This window comes from Mastigoproctus giganteus, chromosome 12 (genome assembly GCF_048544385.1).
Source record: "Mastigoproctus giganteus isolate SK-2022 chromosome 12, ASM4854438v1, whole genome shotgun sequence".
Taxonomy (NCBI): Eukaryota; Metazoa; Arthropoda; class Arachnida; order Uropygi; family Thelyphonidae; genus Mastigoproctus; species Mastigoproctus giganteus.
Window position 1 is genome coordinate 8,778,294 of NC_143586.1, and position 13,023 is coordinate 8,791,316.

Below are 13,023 nucleotides of genomic sequence, written 5' to 3' on the forward strand. Positions count from 1 at the left end.
TCTCTCTGAAGAAGCTCAGCTTGACAGTGATCATTAACTACTCTACCAATTTTAACATCTGCAAATTTAGACATTACGCCCTCTATCCCTTTATCAATGTCGTTTATGAAAATTAAAAACAACAGTGGTCCTAATACTGATCCTTGGGGAACCCAATCTGAGGAATAGCCATTTATCACAACCCTCTGCCTCCTGCCCTGAAGCCATCCTTCTATCTATCTAAGGATTTTCCCAGTGATTCCAACCTGTTCCAGCTTATAAAGCAACCGCTCATGTGGGACTGAGTCAAAAGCTTTGCTGAAATCTAAATAAACAATGTCGAAATTATTCCCTAAATCTACTCGTGAGAGACCCTTTCGAAATAGCGAACGAGATTTGTTAAACATGATTTTCCCTTTACAAAACCATGCTGAGTATTCTTGAGAATTTCAATTCGATCCAAATGATCCTGAATTCCACCCTTGATCATTGCCTCCATGATTTCCCCACTACTGAAGTCAGCCTGACAGGTCGATAATTTCCAACTTCACTTTTAGAGCCACCCTTATGTATGGGAGATACATTTGCACTTTTCCAATCCAAGGGAATCTCCCCAGAGTCTAGTGATGCTCACATAATTAGCCTCAATGGTTCAATGCACTCGCTTGCCACCTCCCTTAAGATTATAGGGTATATTCCATCAACTCCAGAAGCCTTACTGGTCTGTAGGCTCGAAAGTTTTTTCATTAAATAATCTTGCGAAATTTCAATATCATTAATTACATATTTTTTAACTTCGCTCCCACAATTTCCCATTGCCACAAAAGGCTTTTCATTTTTAAATATCGATGCAAAATAACTGTTGAGTTCATCTGCAACGGCAGCTGGTGTATTTATTACTATCCCCTTTCCCTTACGTAAAGGTCCGATCTGGTTTGTCCTGCTCTTCTTGGCATTTATATATGTGAAGAATTCTTTATCCCCCCTCTTTGCTCTGTTTGCTAGTGATTACTCATAAACTGCCTTTGCCTGTCGAACCTTTTCTGTGGCTCTATTACACATCACCTTGTATCTGTTATAGGCTTCAGTACTTTTTATTGCTCTGTAACCTGTCCATGCCACCTTTTTCTGCTCAAGTAATGTGGCAACTTCACTGTTCATCCAACTTGGAACCCTTCTCGTGGAGTATTTTTTTAATGGTATATACGCATTCAAGGCATCTGTGATTAATGTTTTAAAAGCGTACCACAGTTCAATTGTATTTATTCTCTGCGCGATATCTACCCAGTTAATAGAGGCCATGTAGTACCTTAAGGCATCGTAATTTCCTTTTCTGAAATTAAAACCCATTCCTTTGCCTTTTACTTCTGCTACCTCTCTCGTCATCATCCACCGTAGAACTCCGTGATCACTTCCTGCTACTGGTTCCTCTACTGTCAGCCCTGTTATGTCATCTGATTCATGTGTGATGATGAGGTCTAGGATATTCTTTTCTCTAGTATTTTCCCTGACATGTTGATACAAATAACAGTCATCTAGTTGATTTAAAAATTTTGTTCCCCATGTCGAGTTTCCTTCCCATTTACTCCAATCAATTAGAGGCAAATTGAAATCACCCATAATAAGGCATTGACGCTTACTTGCCCATTCCATTTGCATGTAGAGGCTTTTGTCATAATCGTCACAATCACCTGGTGGCTACAAAGTTTTTAATAAAAATGGGGAGTTGCCCCCCCCTAAGACCAAGACTATGCAGATCTTTTAAGATGCCAAATTTCCAAGTTGTGTCATTCGCTTTTTCCATGTCAAAGAATACAGACACTAAATGTTCACGTTTTAGGAAAGCATCTCGGATGGATGTTTCCAGGGTAATAAGATGGTCCAAAGTTGACCGGTTCTTTCGGAAGCCGCACTGGATGTTGGAGAGAGGGTCATTTGATTCTAAATACCAGATTAAACGAAAATTTACCATTCTCTCCAGGATTTTGCACAGACAGCTTGTCAGAGCAATAGGACGATAGTTAGTAGTGAGTTTTGGATCCTTTCCTGGCTTAGCAAAGGCAAGAACGATTGCATTGCGCCAGGAATCCGGAAACTGCCCTTCAATAAAGATTCTGTTATATAGAAGGAGCAGATAATCCATAGTTTTAGTGAAAGATGTTTAATCATTTCATAATGGATGCCATCTGGTCCGACAGCGCTAGCTTTGGAAAGAGTGAAGGCTCTTTTCAGTTCCTCCATAGTGAATGCCCCGTTGTAGGGATAAAGGCTCTTTGACTTTAAATTAAGAGCCTGTTTTTCAATTTTGTGTTTCAGGACCAGGAACTCTGGGGAATACGAAGATGTTGCAGATATGTTAGAGAATGTTTCCCCAAGAGAATTGGCTATTGCAGTTGGATCTGCAATAGTGCATCCATTATAATCTAGGATTGAAGAAGGGTGGGTTGTATATTTTACCTTCATTTTTCCGGATTTTATCCCAGACTACCTTAGAGTTGGTAGACTGGTTAATAGATGATGTAAAACGGATCCATGATTCCTTTTGACTCTGACGACGAATGTAGCTTGCTTTGGCTCGTGTACGCTTGAAGGCTATTAGATTAACAGTGGTAGGATATCGGCGGAATATCCCCCACGCTTTGTTTTGAGCCTTTTTTGCTGCTGTGCATTGTGAATTCCACCAAGGTTTGGGAAATGGTGGAAACCTGGCAGATGTTTTTGGAACAGCATTTGCAGCTGCTTGGACGATAGTTTCTGTGATGTACGTTACTGCATCATTGATAGGCTCCTGACTGACGGTGCTGAGATCAAAATTTGCCTGATGTTGGAATGCAGACCAGTCAGCCTGATCAATCTTCCGCCGTGGTAATCTGAAAGGAAGACACGGTCTCCCACTGTGTAACGAGGTTATCACAGGGAAGTGATCACTTCCGTATGGATTCTCCTCCACTTCCCAAGTGAGTGAAGGGAGTAGAGAAGGGGAGCAGATAGAGAGATCAATGGCAGAAAAAGTACGGGTAGGCATGTGGAAGAAGGTGTTTGTTCCAGTATTTAGAAAGGAAAGGTCATTGTCTCGTCCTTAAATATCCTTCAACTTCAACAAATTGCTCACTATAGAATATTTATCTATACAAAAATTAATATTTATTATTATTAATGAACATTAAAACTTCTTGCACACATCGCATATTTCTCCTAATATTTCTCGCTCAAAATTGTAAAGGAATTTCAAATTTGTCTCCAAATCACCCAAAATTATTTCCATTTCCCACTCTCATTAAGAAACTCAAAGGCATTAATGAACTCTGTCTGCACTAAAAAGGCCTCTGTGGTCAGGAAATCTATCCATAATTGATGCCGTCAACTATGACCAATTATAACTTTTTATAATTGGTGAGATTTGGCGGCATCAATTATGAACTCTATCTGGGTCAATACGCAAGAAAGGCATTACATTGGTTACATAATTTCTGATTAAATAATATATCGTTCGATTGGATGGATTTATAGTTTGAAATTAATAGACTAAAATTGTTCACCGTTGATTGAATAGGCATTTTCATCCAGGCGCCCTCAAACTCCTAACACGGACAGACGGAAAGAAGAGAGAAAGAAATAATAAAACCTGCAGCCATTATCAATCCACTGCAGGATGGAAGCCTCTTCAGCAATTGATGCCGAGGGAAATGAACCGTAATCTGCCACGCCGGTTCAGTGCGAGTTGGGAGATCGAACGTATTTATCATAAAGCAGCTTAAAACCCGATCTACCCAAGATCGTGTGCTACTGTACTCCTGCATTTGACCACTCGGCTACGGAGGCTGTATAAAAGCAACAGGAAGATATAGAGTGAGAGAGACAAAAAACATGAAGAGAGAGACATAATGCGACATACACAACTGAGAAAGAGACAACACACGAAATGTTGTGGGAGAACAGAAATAGAAAATAAAATAGACAAATTGAAAATAATTTAATTTAATTAGCATTAGTAGAGGCATTTTATGCAAGAAAGCAAGCTTATGCAGCATCAGCCAAAAAAAAAAAAAAAATATATATATAATAAATAAAAATAAAAATAAATAAATAAATAAAAAAGAACCACTTCCACTTCACCCCTCTGTTCGTTCGAAATACCTGTCCAGCTGAGCCTTAAACTTATTTACGCTATCAACATTCACGACAAGGGATGGAAGTCTGTTCCACCATCCAACCACCCGCTGGCTAAAGGCAAATTTCCTCACGTCTATCCTACATCTGTCTTTCCTCAATTTGAATTTATGCCCTCTCAGGTGATTTTTCTGAGCAAGAGGAAGAGTCCCATCAGCATTGAGCATGCTCAAACCATTCAAGGCTTTATACACCTCAATCATATCACCTCGCTGGTGCCTAGTCTCCAGACACTGTAATTTGCAAAACTTAAAGCCTTTCTTCGTAAGAGCACCCCTTTGTTCCATTCACCAATCTTGTTCCCCTTCTCTGTACTCGTTCAGGCATCTCTACATCCTTCTTGAAATGAGGCCTCCAGACCTGTATACAGTACTCTAGGTGTGGCCTGACCATTGCTTTATACAAGGGAATAATCACCTCCTTATCCCTGCTAGAAAAATTCCTATATATCATCGACAATACACCATGAGCTACTCTTGCAGCCCGTCTGCACTGCTCAGAAAACTTCATATCTGCCTGCACAACCACCCCCATGTCCCTTTCATTCTATACCACTGTCAGTGTAGTACCACAGAGTTGATACGTTGCTCTGGGGTTGCTGTTTCCCATATGTAGTACTTTACATTTTGTCAATGTTAAACTTCATTTGCCTTCATTTGCCATAAGAAAATAATAGGCGACATACAGACAAACAAAAACAGACACAACGGAAAAGGTGAGAACAAACAAACACAGATTGCTCGACACACATCAAACAAATAAAGAATGTAATCGAATGGATGCTGGGAATAGAATGAAAGTGAAACAGACAGAAAGGGAGATGATAGGACAGATGACTACGAGATCACTAGGAGAACATTACAATACACATCGAGCAGCTGAAAGAAGAATAACACGGGAATAAAAGATGGACAGAGTGACTTAGTCAAAGAAATGGAAAATGCAAAGAGACAGAAAGAGAAGGGAATGCTGAAAAAATAGAAATTAAAATAATATAGAGCAGTGCTTGAACTTTCAACAGTTTCTTGACATACCTCACTAAAACTTCATTCACAACATCAGCTTTCTTCGCAGTGAATTCGGGCGAATTGTAATGTATTTTTTTTTCTTTCATATTCTTTCTCCCTTTTATACCTTGCATCCCTAGTCCATTTGAAGTTCGATAACTTTCTAGAATATCCTTTCTAGAATAAAAACATAATTTAGGCGTAGCAACTTGGTTGCGTTTACAGAGATATTTAAAATTTATCATAAAATCCAATTATTTTCAGATAAGAGAAAAACTCGTTGATGTTTGCATCATCTCCAATAATATGTTGTAATGTCATTGGTTCTCGTAGATTTCTCAAGAAACTCAGGACGGATGTTCTGTCCTGTTGATAGTGAAAGCAGTCAATCAGAATATGTTTGACTGTTAAATTTTCTGAACAGTATGGACATTGAGGAGGATCTTCGCCTATGAGCAGATGGAGGTGGGCCAGATATGTGTGTCCAATACGTGCCCGTGCAAGAACCACTTCTTCTCTTCGCACTGTTTTTGTGCTAGAGTGCCAATGTTTTGGATCCTGTTTCAACTGGTAGAGTTTATTATTCTTTTGTTTGTGCCATAGCTCTTTCCACTTCGCGAAACATGCTGTTTGTATGATGTGACAGTAGTCAGAGGCTGGAACCGGAATGGAGGTTAAATCAAAGGTTGACGGATTTTTAGCATTTTCATCAGCAAGTTCGTTACCCTTTATCCCTGAATGTGCTGGGATCCAGCAAAAGGTCACTGATTGATGACGTTCTTCAATTTGTAATAGTAGTCTTCCGATTTGATTTAACACAGGATGAGCCTTGTAGAAAGAGTTTTGCATTGCGGTTATTGAGCTGAGAGAGTCTGTGTATTGAACATATTTTATAGATGGGTAGAGATTCAGGTTGTCTAAAGCTAATTTTATTGCATGAAGTTCTGCGGAGAAGCTGCTATACTCAGGTGGAAGGGCAGCCGAGATGATAGTAGAGGGAAATACTGCCGCTGCTCTAACGGCTGAATGTGATTTGGAGCCATCAGTATATATGGGCAAAAAATCAACGTATTTCTGAATATGACCTGCATGGAGTTGTTTCACACTGAGTGTTGGTAGACGATTCTTTCCCCACTTGTCAAGATAAGTATCCAAATATAACTGAGGAGGAGGAATCCATGGCGGTTGGGAGTAATTCATTACATGTTTCCTGTTGAAAATTTGAACGTTCCAACTCTGCGTTAATTCAATAAGGCGTAAGCCTGCCGGTCTTATTTTACTGGGTTTATTTCTATAAAGGTTTTGCAGTGGTGGATTAAAGAGATATGGCCCAACAGGATGCTGACAGCAACTTTGAATTCGGGCTGCATACATAAGAAGTAGTGTTTTCCTGCGGAGACAAAGAGGGGGCTCATGTGCTTCAATATACAAACTATAAGTAGGAGATGTCCTGAAAGCACCAAGTGCAATCCGCAATGCGCTATGCTGTATAGGATCCAGCCATCGTAGTGTACTCTTACGGGCGGAATCATAAAGTGGAGCACCATAATCCAATCGGGATCTGATCAATGCTCTACATAAAAGCAACATAGATGTACGGTCTGCTCCCCAAGACAAGGCAGATAAAGCTCTTAGTATGTTCAGCTTTTTGAGGCAGGATATACGGATAGGTTTAATGTGCTCAAGGAAATTTAGTTTCCTGTCAAGGATTAATCCTAAGAATCTGATGTTGTTAGTAACTGGAACGGTAAAGTTTTGCATCTGAAGTTCGATATCTGTATGCATTTTCCGTTGATTGAAAAGTGTATTGCAACAGTTTTCTGCTGTGATAGACGATAGCCATTTAACTCTGCCCACCTTTGGACTTTATTCAAAGATATCTGCAGCTGTCGTTCAATGGATATCATATTCTGAGAATGGCAAGAAATAGAGAGATCATCGGCATAAAGGTAGGTCTCAACAGTATTTGGAAGTTCTTTTGTGATGGAATCGATTCTTAGGGCAAAAAGGGTTGCACTCAGTACAGATCCTTGAGGCACTCCTTCTTCCTGTAAAAATGACATAGAGAGCGAGTTGCGGTATCGAACTTGGAACGAACGAGTCCTGAGAAAGTTCCTGATGAATATAGGCAGGTTGCCTCGTAGACCTAGAGCATGGAGGTCACTGAGGATGCCACGACGCCAGGTAGTATCAAATTCCTTCTCTATGTCTATGGAAACCATAACAAGATGTTCATTTTTTACAAAGGCATTACGAATTGCAAACTCTGCTTTGATCATGAGATCTAAGGAGGACCTGTTCTTTCGAAAGCCATGCTGATTATTGCTAATTAGTTGTTGCGTTTCGATGATCCAAACAAGGCGATTATGGATCATTTTTTCAAGTAATTTACCGAGGCAACTGGATAGAGAAATAGGTCTATAACTGTTAGGACTGGTAGGATCTTTACCGGGTTTCAAAAAGGCAAGAACTGTGGCATGATGCCAAGAGCTGGGATAAATGTTTTCCATAAATATCCGGTTATAGTAGACCAGCAGTATTTGTAAATTTCTGTCACCAAGGTTTTGTAACATAATGTAAGATATTCCATCTGGTCCAGCGGCACTGTTGCGTGTTGTTTTAATGACATGTAGAAGTTCATGATATTGAAGATGCTGGTTATATGGAAAGAAAACTGATGTTCGAAAGTTGATGGCTCGTTCTTCAGTCTTGGTCTTTATTTTCTGAAAAACCAAAGAATAATTTGATGTCGCAGAAACTTCGGCAAAGGTTTTGGCCAAGGCATTTGCAATGTCTTCAGGAGCAGATAGTTCTTGCCCATTCCATGAAAGAATTGGTGAAGGGGTGGTTGGAAATTTTCCGGAAATCTGCCTGATTTTCTTCCATATTAACCTGGAGTTAGTGTTTCTGTTTATGGTAGAAGCAAACCGAATCCAAGAATTTTTCTTGGCTTCTCTTTGAATGCGACGTGCTTTTGCTCTTAGTTTCTTGTAATTGATAAGATTAGCTGTGGTTGGGGATCTACGAAATAAATTCCACGCTTTATTTTTTAACTTCTTAGCTACTGTGCATTCTTGATTCCACCAATAGTTAAGGTGCTGTCGGGATTGGGGATTCGACAATGGAATTGAACATTTAGCTGCAGAGAGTAGGTGTGAAGTGATATAATCTGTGGCTTCATCTATCGACTGTGGTCGTATATATTGCTCATCCAGGGTGACAACTGATTGAAATTTGACCCAGTTGGCTTGAGAGAACTTCCATTTCCTGCAGGGTTTGACTGATGGTGGCTGTGCAGTGAGCAGATCACAAATAATCGAAAAATGATCACTGCTTAAGGGGTCATCTCGAACAGACGAAACAGAATCGGGGAACATATTGATAGATCAATTGCAGAAGTTTGTCCAGTTGGTAATTGTATGTGAGTGGGTGCGACAGTATTAAGAACAGTAAGGTTTTGCTTGTCTAGAAAAGTTTCAATTAGGCGGCCATGTGTATCTAATTTTGTTGATCCCCATAAGGGATGGTGGCTATTGAAATCACCCAACAGACAGACAGGGGGTGGTAATTGCATTAGCAGGTTTTCCAGATCTTGGTAAGAGAAGGTATGACTTGGTGGGAGATAGACTGATGCTAGTGTTAACGCAATCTGCGTTATCAAACGTACGGCTACAACTTCAATTGTAGTTTGCAAAACAATTTGCTTGGTAGGGATCTTTGAGCTGACCAAGATGGCCACGCCCCCACGGGCAGCATTTGAATTATTACGATCGTGCCGATAGATGGCATAGTTCTTTATGTTGGTGGAAATTTGCGGAGTTAGATAGGTTTCCTGTAGACAGAAACCAACTGGAGAGTAGCGGTTAATTAAGACTTGAATATCGTTAAAGTTGCTACGAAATCCTCTACAATTCCATTATAGAATGTAAGGCATTACTGATGTTTAGTAGAAGAAGCTGCTTCTGACTGTTTTTTTTAATGTGACTGTCTTGTGACGTTCAGGCTTTGGTTTGTCTTTTTTTGGGAATAATGGTCGACCGGTGTTCATTTCTTCTTCCGCATATATTTCTAAGATCGGTTCTTCTTGTCTGGATGAGTCAATAGTATCCATAGACGTTTCTTGGATATTCTTTTTTAAATGTGAGCTCCGATTATTCGATATAGAAGAAATCACTGGGGGAGGAGAAGGAGATGTAGCTGGTACTGTAAGTGCAGTATTACTTGCCTGGTTCAACTGTTTCGGGACATTGGACTGTTGCTGAGAGAGAACAGTCCGAGCCCAGTCAGAGATTGAGGTGGTTGAAGGGACTGTAACATCAGTTTGGGTGGATACTGATTGATATTTTTGCGCAATATTGGCGTACGTACGTTTATTTATACTGGGAGTAAGTAATTTCCGTACTTCTTGAAAGCGTACTTTATTTTCTATCTTATATTTTACGATTTGCTTTTCAGTTTTCCATCTGTCACATGTCCTTGAATAGGCAGGATGGTTTCTTTTACAGTTGGGACAAGTCATTTCTTTTGAAAGCAGTCACTTTGGGTGTGGTCAGCGGACCCACAATTAGGACAAACCTGGTTTCCTCTGCACGCCGTTTGAGAGTGGGCATACTTCTGGCACTTAAAACATCTCAATGGGTTAGGAATATATGGCCTAATGCGGCAGAGTAAGTAGCCTGCTTTTATAAATGGTGGTAGATTTGGCGTGTTAAAAGTTAGAATAATATTCCTTGTAGGTGTGAGTATATTTTCTCTTTTCACCATAATTCTTTTCACAGCAATGACATTTTGATCTTGAAGCTCTTGTGTTATCTCCTCCTCCGTGACATTCAATAGATCCCAGCTGGATATAACGCCCTTAGATGTATTTAGGGTAGCATGGGGAGAAACCTTTACTGGAATTCCACCAAAGCTTGTAAGTTTTAGTAGTTTCTCTGAATGTTTACAATTCACTGTTTCCAATAGAAGGTCACCTGATTGTAGTCTCTTGACTGTCTTAGGAGATCCTGCCAGACTTTCCAGGTGTTTCTGGATAAGGAACGGAGAGAGCTTACTGAGAGGCTGATCTGCAAGAGGGTGCATTATAAGGAATGTAGGATAAATTGTCGCTGAGGAAGTGGTTTTCAACCTTTTGGGTTGCGACATGTTATGGTCAATGTCTATCTCTGGCCGAGAGCTTGTCGGCTCTAGAGGCGGAAACGTATTTTGGTCCATGCTTGATCCTTTTGGCCCTTGGCAGATTAGCTTTTCTGACAAGATTTCCGGCCCCGCCACGGGGAGGCAGGAGCAGTGCCCGGTGTGACCAAGCGTAAAGTAGTAAGTGCAAGTAAAAGATATAAGAAAAATAAAGAAAGGTAACTTTTCTTTCTTGCTCTGTACAAGTACTTTTGTAACAGTAGCTGATTTTAAATAAATAAATTTCTTAAGGGCAGGAACTTAATATAACTCTAAATCGCTTTTGGATAATCACACTTTAATCACAGAGAAAACGCTCGATCACAATCGTTTGGCACCCGGGACCCCACCAGAAGCAGTCAAGCTTCCAGAAACTAGTTTTCCGTAAACTAAATTACGTTTCTCAATAACAACACAATAAACATAATATAAAGTAAAATACAAAACAATACTTACCTCTCTGGATCTCGGTACAGAACTACCCTTACGGAGAGACACTCGTAATGACAAACAGTGTACCGCTTCCTCCGCCATCCTCACGGTCAAATATCTGCCACACTCATGCCCCCGCTCCGTACCGCATTCCAGAACAAACTCTAATTATCTGTATATGCACACCTTTGCACCCTCCTTTACCCTGACCCACCACACCACAGAAGGGCTGATGGGGAATATTATATACACTGTTTTTCCCACCCGCCTTTCCCTTACCAACCTCACCACCGGGGCCTCATTGATCACTCTAAAAACTATTGCACACTACAAGACAAAGACATCCCACAAAATCTAAAGAATCATTATTTCTAAATAATACGTAAATGATGGATAAATAATTCATAAGTAGACATTTGAGAATAATACGATTACCATCGTTAATGTTGTAACAATCATATAGAGAATGTTACGATTACCACAGTTACGTCAGAAAAAGAATGTTCTAGAATCTAATCGATTTTCAAAATGGATTACGGATGCAATGTATAAAAGGAAGGAAGAAAGAATAATAACGGACAGTACGGACCTTACGGAGACACACGTAAGGTGTCTCTCCGTAAGGTCACGGTCAAATATCCAACACTCAATGGGACCGTCCTGCTCATGTTATAGAGCGCACATATATATTCCTTCTTTGTTGAAGGACTGAGTTACTGATAACTCAGTAATTCAACTTCACATGACAAATGTGATGTTGGTAAAGGGACTCGCTCGCTTGTAGTAAGGATGCACAATAACAGACAAGTGGAAATGGACTAGATAATGTAAGACTGCTACTTTTCTAAGGTGTTTGTGAGAAGGAAGACACTACGTAAAGTTATTGTCTCTTTTGTAGGGGCCAGCAACTCCGCTTTGGAATATCTGTGCATTGGGAATCCCAATAAATAAGTTGGCTGATGCTTCAGCCAATTCGGCAACACCTTAGGGTCACTTTTCATCCCGTATACAGACTGCAAACTTCTAGTTCAAGACAAACTGTCTTCACAATGACCATAACCTTTGCATCGGCACTCCACCGAGAAGCTACATCAAATGACATATGCGTCTAGTGGCTCCGCATAAGACAGTCACCACATTACAAGAGGATTATGAAGAAATTGTGGCATCCTTTTACCAGTTCGGCACATTAATTGAATGCGCTTTTAGTATCAAAGCCTGTATATAATTTAGCCAACTGCACAATTCTCTTCACAATCCATTTGTAATATTATTCTACGTAGGTACCATTTTGAGGTCACCCAAAGTATGACAAAAATTGATCCCTCGGTCCATTATCTGCCATATTCTCAGTGTTTTTCGCCAAACTCTTGGTCAAATTTCTTCAGCATTCATTTAGGGAAGCACCAGAAAGAGTTATGTTCCAACCTCCTTTTCTGACCCAGTATTAAACTATTTCACTATAATCGGCTTATCTAATTTGTAAATTGTGTATCGGTCGGTTGGAGTGTTTCAGATGCGAATGTCAGGCAGAAGTTAAATGCAAATATAAGCAATTTTTGTGCATTAGTATGAAACATATGAATTATAGTTTTCTAGGAGGAGCCACCCAAGGTTCTACATGACGAACATATTGTTGGGATAGTACAGGGAGTCTCGCAAGGCGCAAGGATTCACAACAACAGACAAATTAACATGGCGGATTAGGTAATGTAAGTCTACCACTTTGGTCAGATGGCGATTTTGAGAAAACAGACATCAAGTTTAACGTAAATGTGTTGAATCTAAAGCCGGGGTCAACAACGCTGCAGAGACAACGGTATAATATCACCATTCTGTTCTCTTGATCGCTTTCAGAACCGCAAAATATTTTATGGGAAATAAACGTATTGACTATGTTTCATCATCGTTGTTTTATCATCGTCTTGAACCGTAAAATATTTTTACATGACGAACATATTGTTTCATTCTTGTTGATGTTTCACCCTTATCATACTGAAGGATAATATAAAATTTCCTAATCCAAAAATGCCAGGCTCCTCCTTTCTCTCGCTTTTCCCCACATACGGCAAACTGATCTGCAGTTTCTCCCCAGTTAGAGACACCCTGCTCTAAATAACCATCTAATACATACTTCATTTCTATTGATATGCAGATCACAAATATTGTTTCCTTTGGCATCACAAATACAAGTAGGACTTCAAAACTGAAGTTCTAATAATTACACCCACGACTTTCGATCCAACACACAAAAGTTCTG